Source organism: Triturus cristatus, chromosome 2_1 (genome assembly GCF_964204655.1).
Source record: "Triturus cristatus chromosome 2_1, aTriCri1.1, whole genome shotgun sequence".
Lineage (NCBI taxonomy): Eukaryota > Metazoa > Chordata > Amphibia > Caudata > Salamandridae > Triturus > Triturus cristatus.
The window spans coordinates 66,427,237-66,450,836 of NC_140581.1; positions in this window are offsets into that span (position 1 = coordinate 66,427,237).

Sequence of the window (23,600 nt, forward strand, 5' to 3'; positions counted from 1 at the left end):
TAAAAAAGTCAAAAAAAGGAAAGCTGGAGGCCCAGAAGCCATCCCAAATGAAGTATATGTAGTCTTAAAAGAGATATTAACTCCTAGACTAGTGGGCCTATTTAATAACATCTATTTGGAAGGTCTTGCTCTTCCTAAATCTTGGAATGAGGCTGCTGGAGCGAGGTTTTCCTTAAAATGTGTACACCTCCCCCATTTTGTCATGTTTTAATTAAAACAAATAACTGATTAATATTAATAGTATTAAAGGTTTGCTGTGTTTGATTAATCAACATCACTAATTAGAAAATACACGTGGGAATCGCATTTGCATGGCCTGATTGATATGTAAACTAATTTTTGTACGCATACTAATATGAGATATTTAGAATTTGTATGTTATATGTTGCTTTTGTGATGTGATTTGTGAATCGTGCTTTAAATTGTGAGTATAAACCGCAATGCGTGTTGCTTTTGCTAGATAAATACACACACATAAAGGGTTTAGTAAGGGGATAACATTTTAATAGTCATTTTTATGTATTAATTACGTTTTGTGTCTCTTTGATTAAGTTGACCTTTCTGGATTGGCCACGAAATGGCTGCCATCCCTATTTTGACGGACAGATGAGATACAGAAATCACTGAGTGAAGTGCGCCTGCGCTAACAGATGAGCAACAATAACCTCGTCCTGACCCCAGGCAGAGTGTACTTGTGAAGGTCGTACCGGGAGGAATGCCAATCCTCAAACAATGAACTTTCCTAAACTAAGAACTGTTGAAATTGATGACACCATGGACACAAACCCGTGTGGGAATGAACATGCCCTGAATGGATTAGAAACTGTTGCAAGTTTATTAATAAATTGAGAATTACATCTAATGAAACATTGAGCGCATGTTAACTAGGAAGAATGATCCTGGTTCAACCAATCAGATTTGTTTAAAAACATGTATTGTAACATTTTATTGTTGATTTTACTAGTAGAAGTAGACTAGAGAGGGTAGGTACCTCTTGTCGTGCTTTACCAGATTTCCTGACGTTATGCTGACGGAGAGGACGGTGACACTGCTGGACAGCTGCTTGCCAGAGACTCTGACGGACTAATCAGATGCCCAATTAATTTACAAACTGATTGATCTATTTATGAGCATAAAGACCAAAGATCTGAATTTGACATAGAGGACGCCATTTAGCCAGATTAGGTAAATATGCGAACCAAATTATTGAATGCTTAATGCTTTTCTTATGCATTATTTAGATAAACATTTCAATTCATTTAAACTGTGTCGGGTTATTATTGGAAGTGTATTGATGTATATTGTTTAGAAGAATTAGGTGTCGCTTTTCCCAGCAACTAGCTGATCTATGGCCTATAGTATGGGAGGAACTGTTAGGTTATAAAGATATTGAGACCCTGGTGAGGTAGGGATGTATAGGTGAATTTGTTATTACTCATCAGATGATTGGTGTGAATCTTCCTCCCACCATTTCCAGCGCATGGAATAAGAGTGAAAAGAAATTTCCCCTCTCTCTCTGGCGGACCATTGATCTAAAAAGTAGAATGAATGATTGGTGTTGTGGGCCCCACCAGTGAAATGAATGAATGAATGTGGTTGTCGAAGAAGATCTGTGGTCTGTGACATAGTGAGGAGATTCTTGGTATTCAGCGCTGGAGCAGTTTTTCTGGTAGCAGAATGATGGTTAGCTATTGTTTTGGGTTTAGTGACGATGGCTTGTAAATAGCTTATTTATTATTGATTGGTATTGATTTATGTACTAACACTCTGGTGCCGATTCCGATCCGTTAAAAATATTCCCCGTTCGAATCGTATCAGGATTTTTTTACGTACGAATTGTACAAGTCCCGTACAAACTGGCAAGTACGATTCGTATGTTAAAAAATCCATACGAATCGCATTGGGAAAATTCCCCGACATGTCTTTGGGTCGGAAAAAGTGTCCGACACGTCCCCGGACAGTTTTACGTACGAATCGGTAAACTGAAGTCCGAGCGCGCAAGTACGATCCGTCCCGTCCGTCCGAATGCACAACCATATGGTAAAAACACCGTACGGAGCGAACTCCCATAGCAACCATGGAGACGTCCAAACATGTGCCCGCATACGCGCCGAACACTCCCCCAGCCCACCCCCCAAGTACGCGCCGTACCCCCAGCCCCCCATGTACGCGCCGTACCCCCACCCCCCCTATGGACGGAGCGTACCCCCACCCCCATAGGTACGGAGCGTACCCCCACCCCGTAGGTACGGAGCGTACCCCCACCCCCCTATGGATGGTGCATACCCCCACCCCGTAGGTACAGAGCGTACCCTCACCCCCATAGGTACGGAGCATATGGGGGTAGGGGTACGTTCCGTCTATAGGGGGGTGGGGGTACGCACCGTCCATAGGGGGGTGGGGGTACGGCACGTACATGGTGGGGGGGCTGGGGGTATGGTGTGTACATACGGGGGGCTGGGTGTATGGTGCGGACGTGTAGGGATAGGGGTACGGTGAGTACCGGGCCCCCTTTTCATCGTGCATCGCGGCGTACTTAGCTTTTCTGGCACTTTTTGGGTCCCGTAAAAATGTTGCCGTGCGAAGTGCTGTGGGTACGAATCGTACTTGCTGATCTGTAAAACGCTGCCTGACTCCGTGCGAATGTCGCGTTCGCGGTGTCCCAGATCCGAATTGTGGGTATCTTTTAGCCGGTCGTGTTTTTTACAATTCGTACGGAAATTGTGTTTCTGTATGAATCGTACTTGCGGGTTTGTAAGGTGTTTTTTCCGGGTAAGAGTCGGATGGAGAAAACGCTCCGTCCGACAGTTCGTACCCGGGTTTTACAGGATCGGAATCGGCACCTCTATGTTGAGTCGCGTCGAGTTATATGTTGTTTGCACGGCTTCTGGGATGTAGGAAGTTGGAAGTTTGTAACAGTTCCGTAGTAGAGCAGAGGTAAGCGCTGCTCTCGGGAAAGACGGGATTGTTGTAGCCCTGTAGGTACACAGGGGAAACATGTGACAAATGAAGTTGCACGGCACATTGTCTGGGTTCGATTCGGCGACATTGTCGTGTGTTGCCATTAGAGACAATTTCTGTGTGAGAGAAGTGCGTATGATAGCGAAGGTTACCTGTGAAATTTTGGTCTTTAAGTACCAAGAAACCAATTGGCATACCGATAACGCTTATCACTGAAAAGGTAGCAGGTGTTCTCTGAGCTTGTTAGAAGGACAAAGTAGAGGGAAGCGCTGCTTTGTTAACGAGTTTCATAATTCTGTAGTAGGACAGACTGTTCGCTCTTCTCTGGAAAGACAGGATTCTGTGCGTATGTACTACATTTTCTTGTATGAACGAGTGTGAATGTAAAGGCATTCGGGTCGATTCCGGAACTCTAGGTTATTTCTAAAATACCAGAGAAACAATTAGCTAATGCTTGCTAGAAGGGTGAAGTAGAGGGATGTGCTACTTTATCAATGAAAGTACTAATTCCGTAGAAGGACAGAGGTAAGCGCTGTTTTTGGGAAAGACGGAATTCTCTTTTGCTATTCTTTGGTTAGCGGAGCCGACAATGGAGATGTTTTAGTGTTGTAACTATCAGAATTGTAAAAGTTACAGTAAGAGTTCACAGAGCAGTCTTGTAAAGGAGGGGTAGATGAGAGCAGAGCAGAGCTGCCGCAGCGGCTGCTGACGTCAGAAGGACCGCGCTGGGATTGGACAGTAGATTGGAGGCGTAAGATGCTCCGGATTGGTGCGTTAGTGTAAAGCCGCGCTAGGAGTGGAGGGAGGAATACAGTGTGACGTAAACGCTCCCTGATTGGAGTGTTAGTGTGAGTCGCGCTGAGATTGGAGGATTGCGATAGTGACGTAGACGCTCCTGATTGGTGCGTTAGCAAGAGTCGCGCTGTGAGTGGACAGAATAGTGGTATCATTGGAAGAAGACTAAACGGTACACGAAAACCGAGAAAATGTATTACCAACCACCAGAAAAGAAGACATCGTGGTTTGGAAAAATTAAAAGGTGGTTTAAGAAAGATAAAGTAGTTGAGACTAGGGAAGCACAGTTACTTCCCCCACCGAAAACACCCGCAGCTACAATGATTGCAAAATATGGGTATCATACTTGTATTTGGTTGGTTAATTGGGTAAAATACACCAAGGACGATGGAGTCTTGGTGTTTCCAGAACATGGTTCCTTTAATTTAGCTGTTTTGAGGAATCTCAGAGACAAAATGATGGACTTAGAACCAAGACCTAGGCCGACGCAGTTTGAGGCATTGACGGAATGGGAAGACGAAATGCATGAACGAGAAAAGCAGAGAAGTGGTAGGGGTTATTGATACATGTTTGGTAGATCATACGGACATGAGACACATGACGACAGGATGAAACGGTGGCGGAATGCAAGTATGACTGAGGGTATGTATTCTGTGAGAATGGTAGGAGAGAATGAAGGGAGAAAACGCACTGAGAAAAGGCGTAATGTGAATTTGAGTGGGTATGAAGTGAATGAATCAGAAGATTATGTTTTTGATGAGGTGTTTTACAAAAACCCACCACCGTATCGACCAGAACCAGAAGCATTATCACCAAGTGCCCCAATGAGAGAAACATTACGAATAATTAAAACAGAGACTATGTCACCGGAATTAGGGAAAAATAACTCTGCAAGAGAGATAGAAAAACAGACCGAAAGGAGGGTAAATGGTGAGAATTCAGTAGAACTGGCAAAACTACCCTAGAATTAACTGAGAAAATAAGAGAATTGGCCAAAAATCTAGAAGCTGTAACAGGTCCAGTAACAATAGGTCCAGTAATGCCCATTTTTGAGAAACAAAAAGATACTGAACATTGTTTGATGGTGCCGTACAGAAACCAAAATCCAATTGAAAATGCTGAACGGAGTCAAATTGACAATCCGTGGGGACCGACAATAAATATGTTTGAACCGAGCGTTTCAAATAATCCATTTGTAAATCAAATTTATGCTGAAAAGAACAGAATGACAATGGAAACATTATTGGAACCACAGAAGGCTCGAGAACAAATTAATCTAAATAATCCAGAAGGGCCTTCTGTAGAAGAATTACGAAGCGAATGGCTCAGAGAGCTACAGAAAAAAGGATCAAGAATACCAATCAATAGATGTGGCCAAATTACGAATGGCATTAGAAGAATTAATAGTAGGAACTATCCCTACTGAAAAAATTGAAAAACTATCAGGATGAGGAATTGTTATTTCTCTGCAAGAGTGCAACGTGGAGAGCGAAAAATCTGCATGAAAGATTAGAGGAAATTGCAAACGAAATGGGAATAGAATTTGAAAAAGTAAAAGCACTGCAAAAATCTTAGCGAGTTGATTTCACTGAGAAGGATATAGAGAACATGAATACTACAGGAAGGATAGGTCAAATTAAGGACATAATCGGTTTATTGAGAAAATGGGGAGATGTGGACAGATGGAGAAGTAAGTGGTGTAGAAGACGTGATAATATCACGGAAAAGACAGTTTCAGCATTTCCCGTTAGAGAAAAAGAAAAGGTAACAACAGAATACCCTATGAGAGAAATTCCAGGAGGAGGGTATGTCCATGTTCCATGGACAAGACAGGACATTTTGTCTTTCACAAATGATTTCCCTCGACTACGTGAGAAGCCCGTCGAGTGATACCGGCAGGTAGACCGATTTGTAAAATTGGCAAAGGTATTATGGATAGATTTGAATAGTCTATTCGATATAATAGTGCCAGCAGATTTGTGGACAGAGTGCAAGCTGATGATAAATTGGCCCACTCAGGAGTATCCTAGGGATTCTAAGACGGGAGCTCCCGACCCAGAAGTAATGAAGAAATATGAGCAGGTTATGGCATTTCTGAAAAATAAGGTACCTCCTAAAGAGAAAGCAAGGAGTCAGTACATGCATATTATGAGAGGCTAATTCAGGCTTTTAAACAGTTCAGTGGAGATGAGAACCTGAGTGATAAAGATTTGAGTCATTTCGTATCTAGGTTTGTATATGGTTTACGCCCAGAAATTGGTGATATGATAAAGCAGCATACAGTTGATTGGCAAAATAAGAAAATAGATGAAGTTTTGAGACATGCAAAATATTTCAGTGATGAGATTGAGGCAAAACAGGGAAAACTGAAAGAAAAGGCAATGTGGGCACAGGTAAAGGTAGCCGAACGACAGGAAGCTCAGTTGGTAGAACAAGCAAACAATCCAGGAGTAAGACCAAGATTTGGTACAGGGAAAAGGAAAAGTAATATAGAAGAAGCTAAAAAGAAATTCCCATGTCACAATTGTGGTGAGTTAGGGCATTGGAAATCCGAGAGTAAGAACCCTCCCAATACTAATAATGAATATCGATCGTTGAATCCACAGGTGCAGAAAGAGGTGCGTGGTCAACTGCAGCAACAGCAGCAGGTGGTTACCTCCCAGAATCAGGTGCCAAAGTCGCCTTTTCCACAGAGCAGAAACACACAGAAGTATAGTAAGGAATCTGGATTCTACAATGAAGAACAGGTAAATAAACCATCACGCGCTCGCGCTGTTTCGCAGTATTGGCTGCAACATGATGAGAGTGATTCAGAAATGGATTATTGACGGTGCCGAAGGGAGGAAGAAGAGTGCGTACTTGGCGCAACTCTAGAAGTAGACCAGACAGGACCATTTGTAGATGGGAAGATTAATGATGATAACATTATTTTCCTTGTGGACACTGGGGCTACTCGATCTACTGTTAGATCAGTTGATGTTAAGAATCTTCCTCTTTCGGATGAAACAATCCAAGTAGTTGGTGTATCTAACCAACAGTTAAAGACATACCTTACAGAACCCGTAAAGGTTAGTATAGGGAAATTTTCTGAAATGCACCCATTTGTGGTGTGTGACACTAGTCCTGTGAACTTGCTAGGTAGGGACCTGTTGTTCAAGATGAATTGCACTATATTTTGTACTCCAGATGGAATAGCTTTTGAAACACCAGATGAGGATGTATTGTATAAAATGACCATAGCTAACAGAGAGTGTGAGAATATTGGAACATATGCAGTATTTGATCGAGATGAACTGCCTAAAGAATTGAAACTGTCTGTAAAAGCAGAGGTTTGGGATTTCACCGGAGAAGATGTAGGGCTAATGAGAAACGTAGACCCAGTGAAAATTACTGTCAAAGATGGAGTAAGTTATCCGAACATTCCTCAGTATAGATTGACAACTGAAATAATTGAAGGAGTTACTCTAATAATTGAGAAAATGATCAAGCAAGGAATTCTGAGAGAGATATTGAGCAGTCCATGTAACTCACCCATAATGGGCCTGAAAAAGCCAAATGGGAAATTCAGAATAGTGCAAGACCTGAGAAAGGTAAACAAAATAGTTGTACCATGTTGTCCCATTGTACCAAATCCATTAGTGATTTTGTATCAGATTCCTCATGATACAGAATGGTATACAGTAATTGATTTGTGCCATGCGTTCTTTTCCATTCCATTGCATCACGACAGTCAGCAAATTTTTGCATTTCGGTTTGGAGATCGTATTTTGGCATGGTGCCGAATCCCAGAGGGGTATACAGAAAGCCTCTCAATATTTCATCAATTGTTGAAAAAGTCATTGGAAAGTCTGCAAATATCCGAGAGTTCAGTACTGGTGCAGTATATCGACGACCTCCTTATGGCTTCGAAAACTCGTGAAGCTTGTGAAGTAGACACTATAGCTTTACTAAATCACCTGGCCGATGGAGGACTAAAAGTGTCCCCAGCAAACTGCAGTATTGTAAGAAAGAAGTACAGTATTTGGGACATAACATTGAAAAAGGATTGAGGAAAATAACAATAGACAGGATCAGAAGCATAAAATGAATGAGAACCCCCATGATTCAAAGAGAAGTGAGAATGTTTCTGGGAATGGTAGGGTACTGCTGCCAGTGGATCAGTAACTTCTCGCTGATTGCAAAACCTCTGGTACGGCTAACAAGGAGTGATGTAAAAGATCCCCTTGAATTGAACAAAGAAGAATTAGCAGCATTCAAACGATTGAAAGATGGATTGTGTGAAGCCCCAGCATTGGGTATGCCTGATTATGAAAAAGAATTTGAGTTGTATTGCAGTGAAAGAAATGGATGTGCACTTTCTGTGTTAATCCAGAAGCATGGAAGATTGAGGAGACCAATTGCATATTATTCATCAATGCTTGATCCAGTAGCCGTAGGCTTACCTGGTTGTCTGAAAGCAGTAGCTGCAACATTTCGAAGTTTGGAGCAGAGTGAAGGAATCGTGATGGGATATCCTTTGAAAGTGTTTGTACCTCATGATGTGGCGATTCTTTTAACAAGGAGTCGTACTCAGTATATGACACATAGTCGGCTGACTAAGTATGAGAAAGTCATATTAGGTGCAACAAATGTGAGCCTTGCAAGATGTGTGAATGTGAATCCAGCAACGTAGTTACCGGATGGTGAGAATGTGGAAGTGAGAGATGAAGCAGATCATGATTGTTTGGATGTGCTTGAGTATTGTATGAAACCGAGACCAGACAGAAAAGATGTACCTTTGGCAGAAAATGACTATGTAATGTTTGTTGATGGGTCATGTTTGAGAACAGAAGAAGGGGTGTTGAGTGCAGCATATGCAGTGTGCATGGTTTCAGCAGTGATGGAAGCATCCTATCTAAAAGGAGTAAAATCTGCTCAAGTAGCAGAATTAGTGGCTCTGACTCGAGCATGCAAAATTGGGAAAGGTGTGAGAGTGACTGTGATAACTGACAGCCAGTATGGCTTCGGAGTTGTCCACAATTTTGGCCAGTGGTGGCTACAAAGAGGTTTCCTAACCTCAAGTGGAACTCCTATAAAGAATGCTGAAGTGGTTGGAAAGTTGATTGAGGCGATACAGCTGCCTAAACAATTGGCTGTGGTGAAATGTGCTGCCCATAACCAAGGGGAGGATCATGTTACTGTCGGCAACCGTTATGCCAATGACATGGCACAGTACTGTGCCAGAAATCAATATTCAGTCAATCGGGCAAAGGAGAAAGAAATGACTTCCTATTCCTTAATGTTTACTAACGTTGTAGGGACATGGGAAGAAGTGAGACAATTGCAGGAAGAAGTAGGAGATGAGGACACAAGGCAGTGGGTAAAAGCAGGATGTGCAAGAAAAAGGATTATGTGGGTCAATCGAGATGGAAGACCAGTCATGCCTGATAACATGTTGTCTACCATGGCACGGATGTATCATGGCCAGGGACACATAGGGAGAGATGCTATGATCAGGTCGTTTAAACAGACCTGGTACAACCCAAAATTCACAATCATATCAGAGAGTCTGTGTCAGAGATGTCTAATTTGTCAGCAATACAATCCTGGGAGAAAGACAGTGGTGAGCCTAGGAACCATAGGCCGAGAAGGAGGGCCGTCAAAGAAAGTAAATTGAAAAGAACTTTAAAACCAGAAGTTTGGCCGAACAAAATAAAGATATCGATTGACTTGAGTGAAATCACCAAGATTCGAACAGGTGAATGAAGTCACGAGTCAGGATAAATCAAAGGAAGGAGAAACAATTGTAACCAAAGAGTCCGGAAGGACAAGAAAACCTAACCAGAAGTATAAGTCGCTGGAATGGACGTATGTGGCCCTGCCTGATGAACCCCAAGAGGCAGACAGTCAAGGAAATCCAGAGGAGGCTTTACTGAAATTGGTTAAAGAAGAAGAAGAATCAGAAATCCTGAGAGTTCTCTTGTCCGACATTGGAGAAGAAGAAGCAGAGATTCAGGAAATTCTGTATCGTGATTGGGAGAAGGAGGCGAAGGACGATGAGATGCCAAACTGAATAAACAAAAGAAGCTGTTGATGTGGAAAACAAAAATATGAGAGAAGAAGTAGAAAACTAGTGAAAATAAATAGAAGCTTAGAAGCTCTGGGTTAGAAACTGGTCACAAAGTAGAAGAGGCTAAGTCAAAAGACACAGTCTATTTTAGTAATGGCTAACACAGATGGTAGTAAAAGTAGATGTACATTCATGAAAAGATGGTGTAAAACATGTTGCTGTTGTACATGATTACTAATGCTTTTATGGAGCATTCTAGCTCTTGTAATATCATTTAAAGTCACAATAGATACAATAGAAGGACATGGTCAAAACAAAACTAACATAGGTAAAATTTCAAAGGTAGCACCGACTGTAGAAACAAACATTCATTTGCATAAAGATAGGTCTATTAATGATTTTTCTAATAATGTATTTTCAAAATTATTGTATGAATATGTAAAGACTATTGACGTAAGGGACTGCTACGTCTGCATGCAGTTACCTGCTTCTGTGGCAGAGGGAGTGACTTATCATCACCTTCCAGCTACTTATGGAATACGATGTAGTGTAATAGCTAGCTTATTTTATGAGTTAGGGAAATTAGAGTATTATTTTTCAGATGTAGATAACATTTTTGCATTAGTACCTGCTAATAACAAGTTAAATAAGGTAAGACCTGCTAAAGTTTTAGGTGAATTTTTCCTAGAGACTAGTGAATTAACATTAGAAGCTGTGTTTAAATATCATTTGACATGCAGTTTGCAGAAAGAAGAAAAGACATTTTTGAATATGGTTGAGGAAAGAAGGCATAAGATGCATAAAAAGGCATCAGAAGGAAAGGTTGAGAAAACGGCTTGGGACATAGAAATGGAGAAACATCTGACAAAAGGAGAGTCAACACCAACAATAGCTTTAGATAGGCCTCAGAAAGGAACATTTTGTATAAGAAGGAATCAAACTGCATATGATAATCTTTTTGTAGGTAATAGTGAAGGCCATGATACATATCGAATCATGGGTGGATGGGGATTTAAAGGTGGAAGAGATCCAGTATTTCCTGGAATATATTGTATATGTGGAAACAGGGCATATTATCGTTTGCCAGACCATTGGTATGGCACATGTTATGTAGGCCTGGTATTTCAGAAAATCTTTCACATGGACAGAGAAGAAGGTGTAAATAGTTTAAATAGTCATTTAGTCCGTAGAAAGAGAGAATTTTGGGTAGAAATTGTGGGTGACATCTTTTGCACATTGATACCAGCAGTGGGAATTACTCTGAATGCAAATAAAATTAGAAAATTATCTACAGTAGTGGATCGCTTGTCAACAAGCACTGCTCATGGATTCTTATTGGTTAATACTGAAATGGTTGCGATGCGTGCTATGGTAATGCAAAATCGACTTGCCCATGACATTCTATTGGCAAAAGAGGGTGGAGTGTGTGGAATGCTGAAAGTTCAACATTGTTGCACTTACATTCCAGACGAAAGTAAAGATCTAAAGGTTTACATTAAAAATATTACTGAATTGCATGATGAACTTGAAACACTGGAGGTTGAAGATGTATGGACAAGAATGGGAAATAAAATAGCTGCTATTAAAAATTTCTTAGCTCAAATAGGTAGTACTGTTATAGGTAAAATTCTGTTTCCATTAACATGTGTGATAGTTGCAGTATTAGTGATAAGATTAGGGTGTATGTGTTGCAGGAAAAAGAAAACAAATATTCAAATACAAAGAGAAAAACTTAAGAGAAAAGAAAAGGATCCAGAAAAGAATTTTGAAGAGGTAGCTTTAGATGAGTGGAAAGACAGTATGTATAAAAAAGCAAAAAGAGATGAATATGAAGAAACTGAAATTTAAGCTATGAGTAAGAAGTAATTTCAATTTTCCGTAAAAGGGTACTAAATTTTGGGTGTTTTGTGGTGATAAAATCACCAAAGGGGGATTGCTGGAGCGAGGTTGTTATAATCTGTTCCTGTTTTCCTTTCCCCCCCCCCCTCCTTTCCCTCGCTATTGGGCTAGCCCAACTTTAGAATGTTGGGGCTGAAGCTCCTGTTAGAATGTTGGATTCCGACAGTGAGAGGCTGAAGGATCTGTTAAATAAACGTCAGTCTCTACTTCTGTGCGTTTTGCAGTTTATTTACAACATTATTTGGCGACGAGTGTCTTACCGTGATGGGGACGGTCTGGATCCTTCCCCCAGTGCCTTTCTGCCTCTCATTTGACTTTCCTGGCGCTGGTGTCTTCGTGTTCAATTCGTGGAAGTAGCCATTCCTGAAGAGGAGTTTCACCTAACTCCTGCAACGCTCCTAATTCATAAATCCCTGGCTGCTGATCGACGCCCGGAATTCTCAGCTGGTTTTGGTTGGGACGCCGGCCCAGTGCTCTGCCCAATGTGCGGTGGGGACTCCGTGCCGGTGAGTCTTTGACTGTTTAGTTGGTTGGCGTTGCTGGTTGCGGTCTGCACGTGCCCTACTCTGCTCCCGGTGATAACGTATCGAGCTGGAGTTGGCCGCTTATCCTTCAGTTTGGGATGTCGGAGGCCGCGTGAGTTGCGCAGAGGTTTGCTGTTTTTCGCCACCACCTCTGTGCTGCTTTGTGATAGAAGTGGGGTCCTCAAGGGTCAAGTAAGCATGTGCTGCTCTTCGTGGTACTTCTGCCTGCTGGTTTGCATCCTGTCAGCGCTCTACGACGTCGTTTCCTCTCACGAGTGTGTTCCCGCCCCTCCTCTGACTGGACTCCTCCGAGGCCGCTCCGTAGCAAGACACTGTTCTCCATTTCCCCTGGAACTGCTCCACCTGCTGGGGATACATAATATGGCACTATAATCCTTTTCTCATCAGTTTTCCAGCCTGCTTCGTAATTTCGCTGACAGGCTCAGCTCATGCAAGTTCAGTGCCTATAGTTCTACACTCCTTCCGGTTCAGTTTCAGGCACAGTGGGTTACATTACTGGTATTGTGCTATTTTGCCATTTATTCCTCGGTGATTCCTTTATATTTTGGTTGCTTCTCGTTTCTTCATTTTCCTCTCCTTATCTACCTTATTTCTGTTCTCTTGTCTATCATCTTCCCTGTCCTATTTTCTCCTTTTCCATTTTCTTCAACATGTCCGCATTTGCAATGTCCCAACCCCCTCCCTTTCTTGATGACAGTGGGGATCCTGTTATTCCTTGGAAAAAATGGGTAAACCTGTTTGAATCCTACCTCATCGCCATCGGGGGGGACAGGTTTTCTGCAGTACGTAAACAACATGTCCTACTGCATAATCTGGGGAAGCAAGGGAGGGATATTTTTGATGACCTGCCTGATTCTACTGTTGAAAATGCTAATGAGGGGGCTGGGGGCGAGGGGGATGGCCAACATGATGTGTATCAGTTAACGTTATTGAAACTGGAAGCTCAATTTGGTGACAAAATTAATATTGTGTTAGAACGCCACAAATTTTTTTTGCGCATTCAAGGAAAAAATGAAAAAGTGATAAATTACATTGCCGTTCTGAGAGGTTTAGCCTCTACATGTGAGTTTGGTATGTTAACTGAGTCACTAATCAGAGATCAGCTAGTAAGGTGTACCTGTAACAAGAAGATCCAAGAAAGACTCCTTGCGGAAGCCCCTGATTTAAAACGTGCTATTGATATTGCTAAGAGCATAGAGCATACTGCGTATTGAATGAATGAAATGAAGGAAGCCGTGGAGGGAAAACAAATTGTGGACAATAGTGTACACAAGATCTCCACTAAAGACCACAAATACAAACCTTCACCTTCCAGTCCTGAAGTACTTACTGCATCAGGGAACAAACCTAAATGTTACAGGTGAGGAAACCCTAATCATCTAGCCAACAGTGTAAGCTGTCCTGCAAGGGGTGTTGTATGCAGCAAATATAAGAAAAGGGGACATTTCTCTAAAGTATGCCATAATGCAAAAAACAGCGTCACCCACATGATAGGTGGGGATCTGGATCCACAATTCCCTAGTGAGGATATAGTATTCCAAGTATCAAATTTTAAAGAATGCAACAGCACTACTTACCCCAAGTGTGATATATTTTTGGACAACGTTAAGTATGAGGTCTACGCAGATTCCTATTCCCCATATACACTCGTGAATGAAGCTACGTTTCTTGCCAATTCGGGGACAAGGGTGTATAATCTCTTACCTCCAGACGTTAAACCAGGGGGTTATAATCAAGATCCTATACCACTGGTTGGAATGCTACTGATGAACATTAACTTTAAGGATAGATCGACCGTGGGAAAAGTCTACATCACAAGGAATGGTTCCAACCTACTAGGGTGGAAACACCAAAAGGATTTAGGAATCAAACTAGACCCCAACGCACCGGAGCCGGTATACCTGATCGACAGGGCCAATATTGGGATGGAGATCTGCAATCGTTTCCCAGAGGTATTTACAGACAAACTCGGACTCCTTCACAAAATCAAACTTAAAGCCAATGCCAGACCTACCATCCACAAACCAAGGTCTATCCCACTGTTGACGAGGGAACCGCTTAAGAAGGAGCTGGACAGATTGGAAGAGTGCAAGATCATAGAGAGGATTGAGAGCTCTGAGTGGTTGGCACCCATAGTCGTAGCAGCCAAAGGTGGAAACAAGGGGATCCGTCTATGTGTTGACCTTAGGGATTTGAACTCTAACATTTGGGTGGACCGACACCCCCTCCCCAACATTAATGAAATGCTGTCTGCCATCCACGGTGCTAAAGTCTTCACTGTTCTAGACCTATCCTCGGCTTACCACCAAGTCGCTCTCCACCCGGATTCCAAGCCCCTCACGTCTTTTATAACCCCGCATGGGGCTTATCAGTTTTCAAGATTACCTTTCGGCCTGGCATCTGCAGCGGCTGTGTTTCAACGCGTCATGCAACATATACTGCAAGGTCTAGGAAAAGTTCTCTGTTTCCAGGACGACATCCTGATAACGGTTCATCAGCTGAAGAACACAATAAGACTCTGGAAGCAGTGTTGACCAGACTTAGTAAAGCAGGTTTCACCACTCAGAAAGACAAATGTAAAATCGGGGTGGAATCTGTAGTCTATCTCGGTCACACCATATCAAGTGAGGGGATCAAACCCAAATCCAGTCTGGTGGACTCCGTTAAACTAGCCCCTGCACCCACCAACAAGGATGAACTCAAATCGTTCCTGGGGCTGACGGAATACATGTCCAAGTTTGTCTAAAACTTTGCAGATCAGGTGTGTCCCCTCAGAGAGTTGCTAAAGAAGGGGTCGGAATTTGCTTGGAAGCAAGAGCACCAGTCAGCTTTCCAACTCATCAAGGAGGCCATTGTTGATGCACCTATCTTGAGCGCTTTCGATCCCAATGCTAAAACCATCCTCACTACAGACGCCAGCGCAAAGGGCTTGGGAGCCTCACTTACGCAGAGGACGAAGGGTCAAGAAACAGTGATTGCCTTCGCTTCGAGAACTTTGAAAGATGCCGAGCTGAACTACTCGACGATAGAAAAAGAAGCTTTGGCGTGCTACTGGGCAATAAACCACTTTAAATATTTCTTGTGGGGCATCCCGTTTGTGCTGAGAACGGACCACAAACCATTAATACCGTTATTCTCCACGAAGCGCCTGGAAAATACCACTCCACGTATTTCTAAATGGGTGCTGAGTCTGCAAGGGTTCAACTACACCATGATTCATGTCCCAGGAAGTGAGAATAGGGTAGCGGACTGTCTTTCCAGACTAACAATGACCGATGAGAACCCGATGCAAAACCCACTGGAGGAGACGATTCTTTTGGTTGAAATTCTGGCCATCAATCGTGAGGAGTGGGAGAAATCCATAAGTGATGATGGTGATTTAGCGACATTAAGGAATATGATTCGCAGTGGTTGGCCTATTAACAAGCAGGAGGTGCCGGAGTCTATTCGGCATTTTTGGCCCGTGCAAGACGAATTATCCATCGTTGAGAACCACAATTTGTAGAGGAAGTAAGATCATTCCTCCGAAAAACATGTACGAAAGGATAATACAGATTGCCCATGAGGGCCACCCGGGGAGGAGCATGACGAAAAGCAAAATCAGGCAACACTATTGGTTCCCCGGGATGGATTCGCGTGTCGAGGAACAAGTAAAGAATTGTGCAGCCTGCGGCTCCTGCGACAAAACCAAAGTTGTCCGTAAGTCACCGCTATTCCCGGTGGAGGTCCCCACCGTACCTTGGGAGAAGCTGGGATTGGACATAATTGGTCCCCTAAACCTACTAAACCAATCTAATAGATTCATGTTTGTTCTTATAGACTACCACTCTCATTGGATTGTAACGAGAATGGTATCTTCCATCGCGTCGCTATTGAACTTCTTGAGAGACACCTTTTCTAAGGAGGGTGTTCCAGGTGTCATAATAACGGACAATGGTGTTCAATTCGCTTCAGAGGAAATGAAGCAGTTTATGTCCACGCCGTCCATCACACATCTCAAATCCCCACTGTATTGTCCCAAAGCCAATGGTCTGGTGGTAAGGGCGAACAGGATGTTAAAGGACACCATCCAGCTCGCATTGAACTCCCAGGTTCCGGTGGAAGAAGCCATAAAGAAAATGCTGTGGTCATATCATACATCGCCCAATGCTGTCTCTGGGGTGTCACCATTTGTTTCTCTCAAAGGCAGGAACCCGGGTTCCAAACTTACTCCCAACTGGCTAAATGGAGGAACTCCCGTGTGGGTGGACAGAGATGTTGTGTCGGAGAGAACTAAGAAACATCAACAAGAGTACAAGCTCAGGTACGACAGTCGTTGTGGAGCATCAGAAAAAAGTGGAGAGAAGGCCAGTGGCTGGTTGTTAAGAGGCCGTCCCTGTCCAAATCCAAGATCTCCTCATTTTCCAAACCACTAAGGATAACTAGAGTCAACAACAATTCAGTAGTGCTGGAAGATGGTGGCATGTGGAGTATGGACAACATAGCTAGCTGTCCTAGCACTACTGGTTCCAAACCTATTTATGAGAATGATCGAAGTCTTGAAACGCCCAGTAGTGGTGAACTCAAGGTGGCTGGAGTACGTAAACCCCCAAGTTGGCAATCCGACTACAAAATGGGATCTTGATCTCTCCATCCTGCCTCACACTCCCTTTCTCTTGTTTAAGAGCTTTCCTAGCCTTGGGAAGTGGTGGGGGTTATGTGGGGCACTTCTCTATCCAACCGCAGTTTTAGAGTATAGTTTATTCATTTGTATTCATTGTCTGCAGATAAATGTAATGTATGTTGTTATCCTCCATCTGCCCTTAGACCTTGGGTAATGCTATCTGTGGAGCTATTTGTTTTGTATATTTTCTCTGCTCCGCAGGGAGATGTGTTATAATCTGTTCCTGTTTTCCTTTCCCCCCCCCTCCTTTCCCTCGCTATTGGGCTAGCCCAACCTTAGAATGTTGGGGCTGAAGCTTCTGTTAGAATGTTGGATTCCGACAGTGAGAGGCTGAAGGATCTGTTGAATAAACGTCAGTCTCTACTTCTGTGCGTTTTGCAGTTTATTTACAACAGAGGTTTTCCTTAAAATGTGTATACCTCCCCCATTTTGTCATGTTTTAATTTAAATGAATAACTGATTAATATTAATAGTATTAAAGGTTTGCTATGTTTGATTAATCAACATCACTAATTAGAAAATACACAGAATTTGTATGTTATATGTTGCTTTTTTGATGTGATTTGTGAATCGTGCTTTAAATTGTGAGTATAAACCGCAATGCGTGTTGCTTTTGCTAGATAAATACACACACATAAAGCGTTTAGTAAGGGGATAACATTTTAATAGTCATTTTTATGTATTAATTACATTTTGTGTCTCTTTGCTTAAGTTGACCTTTCTGGAGTGGCCACAAAATGGCTGCCATCCCTATTTTGACGGACAGACGAGATACAGAAATCACTGAGTGAAGTGCGCCTGCGCTAAAAGATGAGCAACAATAACCTCGTCCTGACCCCAGGCAGACTGTACTTGTGAAGGTCATAGAGGGAGGAATGCCAATCCTCAAACAATGAACTTTCCTAAACTAAAAACTGTTATAATTGATGACACCATGGACACAAACCCGTGAGGGAATGAACATGCCCTGAATGGATTAGAAACTGTTGCAATTTTATTAATAAATTGAGAATTACATCTAATGAAACATTGAGCGCATGTGAACTAGGAAGAATGATCCTGGTTCAACCAATCTGATTTATTTAAAAACATGTATTGTAACATTTTATTGTTGATTTTACTATAAAAGAAGTAGACTAGAGAGGGTAGGTACCTCTTGTCGTGCTTTAACAGATTTCCTGACGTTATGCTGATGGAGAGGACGGTGACACTGCTGGGCAGCTGCTTGCCAGAGACTCTGACGGACTAATCAGATGCCCAATTAATTTACAAACTGATTGATCTATTTATGAGCATAAAGACCAAAGATCTGAATTTGACATAGAGGACGCCATTAAGCCAGATTAGGTAAATATGCAAACCAAATTATTGAATGCTTAATGCTTTTCTTATGCATTATTTAGATAAACATTTCAATTCATTTAAACTGTGTCGGGTTATTATTGGAAGTGTATTGATGTATATTGTTTAGAAGAATTAGGTGTCGCTTTTCCCAGCAACTAGCTGATCCGTGGCCTATAGTATGGGAGGAACTGTTAGGTTATAGAGATATTGAGACCCTGGTGAGGTAGGGATGTATAGGTAAATTTGTTATGACTCATCAGGTGATTGGTGTGAATCTTCCTCCCACCATTTCCAGCGCATGGAATAAGAGTGAAAAGAAATTTCCCCTCTCTCTCTCGAGGACCATTGATCTAAAGAGTAGAATGAATGATTGGTGTTATGGGCCCCACCAGTGAAATGAATGAATGAATGTGGTTGTTGAAGAAGATCTGTGGTCTGTGACGTAGTGAGGGGATTCTTGGTATTCAGCGCTGGAGCAAGGCCACCATTAGCTTAATATTGAAACCGGGAAAGACCCCCTTAAATGTGAGTCATACAGACCAATATCCCTTCTAAACTGTGATTACAACATTTTTGCCCAAATATTGGCTGCACGGGTATGTAATATTACAGACAAACTTATTCATTTGGATCAAAAAGGCTTTATAAGAGGGATACAATTGCATGACCTTACTCATAAGCTTATTGCAGCTATTGATATTGCTACTCAAGAAAAGATACCATTCGCAGTTCTCACCTTTGACGCGGCCAAAGCGTTTGACCGTGTTAATTGGTTATTTTTGCAGGAGGCTATAAAACACTTCGGACTAGGAGGAAACTTTTTAAGGGTAATAAGGAACATATACACAGCTCCAGTAGCAAAAATACTTATAAATGGCTCCTTATCTAAAGAAGTACAAATTCAAAGAGGGATGAGACAGGGCTGCCCCTGTCTCCTCACCTTTTTAACCTATACATTGAAGCCCTGGAAAATATGATAAAGAGATCCCAGGACATTGTACCTTTTCAATTCAACGGCTGGGTAAATAAAGTGGCTCTGTATGCCGACGACTTAATGGTCTACACCAGTGATCTAAGTAAATCCCTCCCCATTCTAACAAAGCTGTTAGCTGATTTGGGAACCATTTCAGGTTATCAAGTTAATATTAAAAAAACAGAAATATTGTATTGGAACTTAGAAAAAACCCATAGTGCAAACAAAAAACAGTATAAAGTACCTGGGAATAGAGGTCTTGGAAATTATTGATGAAATTGCCCAAGTACATTTGAACCTAAAAGTAAAGGAAATGAGGAAGTTACTAAAATCATGGAACTGTTTATCCCTTTCTTTTTTGGGGTAATCCAACGTAATTAAAATGTCCATCTTACCAAAGTTTACGTTTCTATTTAATGACATAACATTAGAATTTAAGCCCTTATGGCTAAAGAAGATTCAAAGTGAAATTAATGGATTTATTTGGTCCTCTAAAGGGGTGAGAATTGCTTGGAGGAAACTTTGCAAGAGGAAACATCGAGGGGGGGTAGCAAGCCCAGACTTGCTTTCCTATCAAGAGCTTTTCATTTTAAACATATAAGAATCCTTTTTAGTTCTCATGCTGACTACCCCTTATACTGGAAAGCTGTAACGGAAGAAGATTTCTGTCTCTTCAAGCTCGGTCATCCAAAATACTTTAAAAAGATCAAATTAAAAGTACTTAACTCAGCATACAGGATATGGTATGATTCCATGCTACAGCCGCTTAGCACATATATGGAGGTCCCCTGGAACACCCGAGTGCTTAAAAGACTCTTTAGCAATGTCACTGAGGGAAGCAGGAGTAACAAAATGGGGATAATTGTTGAAACCTGGTGCTTTAAAAAACTGGAATTCACTTCTGGAAGAAACACAGGGCAAAATATCTAGTTTTAAATACTACCAGTTGCTGAGTTGGTCAAAGGATCAAGAAAAAATCCTAAAATTTACTGAAAAACTAGAAAATTAATTATAACGTGACTTTTCAACAAAGGAAATATCAAAGTGGTATTGGCATCTGATACAAACAGGAGATGACGACTTTACAACCCCAGACAAACTATGGAAGAAGGTCTTTCCAGCACAAGATTTGCAACATCTTTGGCAAGTAATCTGTACTTTATTATGGCCAAATATAATTTCCGCACCTCTTAGGAGAAATCATCTTTTTACTTTGCATAGGTCATATCAGCCAGAACTGTTTTTGGATTGGTGTGTTCACAATGCCTTGGTAGCCCGGACGGAGCTATCCACACAAGGAACTCTTTTTAATCAGCGTATTTTTGAACTGTGAACTCTTAAGTATAGTATTGTGGCTTTTTATCGTTTTTGGTCTTGTTTTAATTATATAAAAATATTGGATATTTTTCTAAACTGGTGTGGTGTCCTTTTGTAGCGCATACATTGTATTACTGTTGGTTATGTGCAAATGCTTTACACACTGTCTCTAAGATTAGACTGGCTGCTCCTGCCAAGCTATTAAGGGGGTGAGCAGGGGTTATTTTAGACGTGTAACTCCCTTATCCTGAATAGAGTGGTGGTTTTTGCCTGGCTTTGGCCCATGCCCTAGCCTACTAAAAATCCCATTTCTATCATTGGTTGTCAGCAGTGAGTGTAGGACTTGTGTTTGCACTTGACTTACAGTGATTGATGCGCATGACCACTATACCTCAGACCACTACGTACCACATACTAGCCCTTTTTCTTTGTGGTCGATTTTTGTGACCTTGCCAGGTGAACGTTCTACTTCATCATGCCAGAATCAATAGAATCATCCGTTGCATCCCTAGAAATTACCTTTGAGGAGGAGAAGTTGGAGCTCTACACTGTGGTAGAATTGTAAGCCCTTTGCAAAATCCTCAAAGTCCAAGTCAGAGGCCTCACGAGAAAAGACGAGCTACAGAAGGCGCTGAGAGCCTGGGTAGCAGCCAGAGAGGCAAGTGGGCAATCTGGTAATCTGAGTGGGGAGGCAGAGGAGCCTAAAACTAGGGGAGATGAGCTGTTGGGAGGGGGAAACCTCCAGGCCAGGCAGCAGTAGCCTGCCCCCATAGGAGATGGAGAAAAGCTGGGAAGCAAGGAAGTTTGAGTTGGAAAAACTCAGGATGGAAAGTGAGAGGGAAAAAAAAGAATAGCCATGGAGGAAAAGAAGATGATGTTAGACCATGAAGTTAAAATGAAGGAACTGGATTGGGAGAAGTGAACCAGCTCAGATGGTGGCAGCAACTCGTCAAGACAGACAGACTGAATCGTACACATCTCTAAGAATGTGGGCAGAGAGTTCAAGAAGGGGGCTGACATGCAGAGGTGGTTTCAGGGTTACGAGGCAGCGATACACATGAATGGGGTCCCTGAGGAGAATTGGGGAGCAGGATTGTGGTCTCTGTTCCCAGAGGAAGCCAGGGATACTTTCACAGCTTTGGGTAAGGGGCCTAACCTCACCTATGCTGATATGAAGGAAGCCCTTCTCTCTAGGTATGGTCTTACTCCTGAGAAGTACAGGGATCAATTTAGGTCCTGGAAGAAATATGATGTCAACACGTGGCTGGAATGTGTGGATGGGTTTTGTCGATCTTTGGATGGCTGGGTGAAGGGCAGTAATGTGACAGATTTTAAGGGGCTCTATAATTTGATTGCATGGGAGCACCTGTCCAGTCTATGTTTTGCAGATCTGCGCCAGCACCTAGTAAATAGTAAGCTGACTGACCCCAGGAAGCTTTCTATGGAGGCGGACTGCTGGGTGAGTACCAGGGTCCATAAGAAGTCGTTTGGGGGAGACTCAGCCATAGGTGGGCAGGGTCCCCAGCCACTAAGTGAGGGGAGCAAGGGTAAAACACAGGAGTTCTCAAAAGGGCCTCAAAATAACACACAGGGTAAAGGTTCCCATCCCCTCAGAGATAAAAAGCAAGGGGTCTCGACAGGAAAGCCTGCCGAGACCGGCCCCACAAGTGTTTTGCATGTGACCAGGTGGGGCACATGAAGGAAGACCCAAGGTGCCCAAAGGGGACACAGCCCCCCACCGGAGGACGGTCCAAAGTATTGGCTAGAGAAGCTCTTGGGGAGGAGGAGGAGTCCCAACAGGAGGGTGGGGACCCCGCAGAAATTACCCTTGTCTAATTAGGGGACAGTGAGATGGTCCCAGGAGCCCAGGTGCCCCATAACACATAGAAATACAGCACCTGGGTGACTATCAACAGGAAAAGGGTAAAGGCTCTCAGGGATACTGGAGCCAGTGTGACCTCAGTTTGGTGTCACCTGGTCCCTGAGATGCAGATAGTCCCCGCGGCATTCCACCAGGTGATTGCAGTAGAAAATTCAGAGTGCCAGTGTCTGGTGGCACAGGTTCCCTTCGAGTGGGGGGTCTCAGGTCCTTTAATGGTAGTTGTGAGCCCATCCATGCCTGTAGATTGTCCGCTCGGTAACAACCTAGAGCAGTCCTTATGGAAGGATGTTGAGCTCAGGTCCCACTTGGAAATGCTGGGGTTGCCAGAGTGGGCCTGCGTGTCCACTCAGTAGATGGCGGCCAAAGAGGGTGATCAGAGGGACCCGGAGCCTGAAACAGTGGCACAGGTCTGTGCCTAGAGGAAGGGCAAGGGGCATGGGAAACCAGCCCCCAAAGTTCCCACAGCCCGTGGGGAGGCAGACCTCTAGGGGGACACCCCGGTGCCTACAGGGGAACAGGTAGCCGAACTGGGGAACATCTCTGAGCTGACCAATTGGCAGCAAGAAGGGGGTCCCACCAGGAAGGAGTTCTGCTGGGAGCAGAAAGAGTGCCCTTCTCTGGAGGATCTGTGGCAGCAGGCCGCAGCCCAGGTGACTGGTGATCAGTCTGGATCTCATTGGATATATTGGGAGAATGATCTCCTGTACAGCGAGCCTAAGGTTGTGGAACCTGGGTCAGCCCGTGTGCTGGTGGAACCCCAGCACTTCTGGACCTTCCTACTGGGTCTGGCTCACGATGTGCCTTTGGCAGGACACTTTGGGCAGGACAAGACCTTTGACCGGCTTGTCACCCACTTTTTCTGGCCTCAAATGCGAAGGCAGTCGGATGTGCATTGTCGGTCTTGTCAAACTTGCCAGGCAAGTGGCAAGAGTGGGAGGAAGGTCAAAGCTCCTCTCCAACCATTCCCCATGGTGGGGACACCCTTTAAAAGGGTAGGGATGGACATCATGGGGCCACTGGACCGCAAGACTGCCATGAGCAACAAGTCCATCCTGGTCTTCGTGGACCATGCCACCGGGTACCCTGAGGCAATCCCTCTCAGGATAACGACGGCGCCAGTGATGGGCCAGGCGTTAATGGGGATCTTTTCCCACATGGGGTTCCCCAGAGAG